The sequence below is a fragment of the Tuber melanosporum genome (genome assembly GCF_000151645.1).
Source record: "Tuber melanosporum whole genome shotgun sequence assembly, scaffold_17, strain Mel28".
NCBI lineage: Eukaryota > Fungi > Ascomycota > Pezizomycetes > Pezizales > Tuberaceae > Tuber > Tuber melanosporum.
In genome coordinates this window covers 142692-146181 of record NW_003298830.1, presented here as the reverse complement: position 1 = coordinate 146181, position 3490 = coordinate 142692, and positions in this window count along the sequence as shown.

Sequence of the window (3490 nt, the reverse complement as noted above, 5' to 3'; positions counted from 1 at the left end):
TTCACACAACCTGGGTAGCTATCGGCGAGGGCCACGATGAGAGTGATCCTTTCGTCTTGTTTGCCAGAAAGGTCTTCTAGTCTTTGTGTAAGAGCGTTTGGTTTTCCTCCTTCTTCACCAGGTCGATATTCAATGTGGGTGTCATATTGGCTGAGCATTTCACTCCATTACATCAGTTTCTCAACCAATATCTTTTTTGTTGTGAACGGTTCCATGTTCTTGTAATCCATTTAGATTCTGATCAGGTATCGACTTCCTTGAGTGCAGTGTCTCCACTCTTTAAAAGCTTGAACTATTGCTAACAGTTCTTTGTCTTGAATGTCGTAATTATGTTCTGCTGGTGACATTGTCTTGGATTGGAATGCTACTGGTCTCTATTTCCCATCTTTATGTTTCTAGGATATGATGCCAGAATAGATGCAGTTTGAGGTGTCTGTTTCTGCCATAGTTTTTTTTGCTGAATTAAAATGCGCCACAATAGGTGCTATTGTTATTTTAGTTCGTAATTGATTGAAAGCTTTTTGTTCTTCATTTTCCCATTCTTATTTCTTGTTCTTCTTAGTTTAGTTCCAGAGAGGTTTTACTGTACTGTTAAATACTTCTATAAACCAACAATAAAAATTACAGAACTCCAAGAAACTCCGGACTCCACAAACCTTCATGGGGTATTTCTATTTTCATATGGCATTTGTCTTGATTGGATCTATCTTCACCCCTGCAGGGTTGATGATAAATCCCAGATATTCCAATTCATTTTTATGGAATTCGCATTTTGCTGACTTCCGAGTCATTTCAGTTGGCTTGATTGCATCCATTACCTTCCTAATATCTCGTCAGTGTTGTCTCATAGTTTCTGAGTATAGCAAGATATTATCCAGGTATACTATATTACAGACATCCAGACTCTGGAATAGTACCTGATTAATCTATTTCTGGAAGATTGCTGGTATGTTGATGACTCTGAAAGGCATTACCATATATTCATATCATCCGTAACAAGTACTAAAAGTTGTTTTAAGCTCTTCTCCTTCCTTGATTCCTATAGTGTGATAGGGATTTTCTATATTGAATTTGGTATAGTATTTCACTTTTTCGAGGTTGATTGTCTCCGATATGAGTGGTAGTGCATATCAGTAAATCTTTATAATAGGATTTAGAGCTCAGTAATTTATGCACAGCCTCAGACTACTACCTTCTCTTTTTTTGACAAACAGGATAGGCAATCCAATGTATCCTGGTGTTGCTTCTCTGATCCATCCTTTTTTCATGTTCTTTATGATATAGTCCCAGATTACCTTTACTATATTTTCTTCCAAATGATAGATTCAATTGACAGGTAGAGCACTTCTTTCATCTGCCTTGAGTTCGATTGCATGATCAACTCCTTCTCAGTGTGAGAGTAGTTAGATAAAATTGAACTTCCTCTTATGTGGTTTGATAGAGTCCTCTATTAGTTCCTAGAATAATTCGAGGAAGTCTTGGTATTCCTTTGGTACTTGCTTCTCAATATCTTGTTTTTTGTCTTGTTATTTAACATGAATGGCTAATTCTGTACTGATGTAGATGGCTCTTATTTGCATTTTGCCTTCATTCTAATGACATCAGATGACGGTAGTTGCTTCACCACTTCTGTGATATTGTCCAAATGCCTTGGCAGAGATCTTGTGGATCTCAATTCTCTTTGGATCAGAGCTTCTGAAACCTTGTTTCACTCTTTCAGTTTGTGGTAACTGTAACATGTTTGCAATGTGCTAATTACATTATCGGTAATAGATACGATAGTTGGCAGGTAGCCTGCTCTTCCAGAGAGGAGGCGAGAGCTGAGAACTAAATGAGGCTTTGAGGGTGTACTGAGAAACAAAGAAGTAACCGTTTAACCAAGTATATTGAAATACTGTCTGTTGAAGTCTACCTTTTCCATCGTGGGATCAGATGGTCTTTAGATAAACAAATCTTGTTCATGTCTAGCATGAACGAAACTAATCAAAGGTATCAAGCGATACTTTTTGGTAAAATATACTAAGTATCAAAATGATACTTAAAAAAATACATAAAACAAAACTAAGTATCAAACGATACTTAAAATAAACCAAGTATTAAAGCAATACTTAAAACAAAACATAAAACAAAACCAAGTATCAAACGATACTTAAAACAAACCAAGTATTAAAGTGATACTTAAAACAAAACATAAAACAAAAGTAAGTATCAAACGATACTTAAAACAAACTAAGTATCAAAGTGATACTTAAAACAAAACATAAAACAAAACTAAGTATCAAACGATACTTAAAACAAACCAAGTATCAAAGCGATACTTAAAACAAAACATAAAACAAAACTAAGTATCAAAGCGATACTTAAAACAAAACATAAAACAAAACTAATAACTGAGTACCCATACCGGTTACAGTAACTCAATTACTTCTTCGCATATGGGTTCCAATATCTTTTCATAGATCAACAGTGATATTCTTTATCCTCGTTCAACTGTGAACTCGTTTGGTCTGGGGTTGACAAGGATGACCTTGACCTCTTCTGTATAGTCGGTATCATTGACTTCAATATTAGTAGTTAGCTCATATTTGGCTGCTAACCTACATATTAGAGCAATTCATCCATATGTGCCTTCTGGTAATCTAATAGCAATCCCTGTTCCAATAATACCTTACCCTTTAGCTGGTATTATTTGATTCTTGTGTGCATACCGGTCATATCCTGCAGCCCTAGCTAACTATTTAAGTAGGCATTCTAGCTTTGGGTATCAACCTCTTGACTATAATCTTCTGATTCTTCTCAGACTTGAGATGTGAAAACTGGATGTCCAGATTTTCTTCCTCAACCTCTGCTTTAGGTTTGCCATATACTGCTGGCAAATTGTTAAAACACCATGTTGTACATCGTTTGCTGGTAAATATGACTTTGCTACTATCTTATTCGATCTTGGAATTGTGTTCTTGTAGCTAAGTTATCTCGAGGATGACTTCTTGTCGGCTTAGCTTCATGGCTTGTAGTGTGATCTTCTCATTGTGTGTTCCTGTTTCCATACTCACTGTTGTACTATGCATAACAGGCCCCATTGTCCTTTTTTCTCCCTCCACCATGTAGACCTCTCTAGGGTTTCCAGATTTCTTTTTTGAGAAGTTATACTTATCACATAGTTCTTCATCAATAATATCCTCAGTTGCTCCAGAGTCGATCATTGTGTTGATGTGTACAAGTTTTGTCATTCGTATAATCATATCGGTATAATAAGATGCTCTTTTGCTAATTCTTTGTACTTAATCGTGTCTTCATCTCCTAGTACCTCATATAGGTTTCATATCTTAATTAGTTTTCTCTTTTTGTCTCCCAGACTACCTCTTACTGGAGACTTTCTTTGTTTTTCAACTCTGTTTCTGGTTCCTCAATTGTCATTTCTTTTATGGAAGTTCTTGGTTTTCATTCCCTCCATGGAGAGTCTCTGGCTGCAGGCCTTACGGGGGTCATA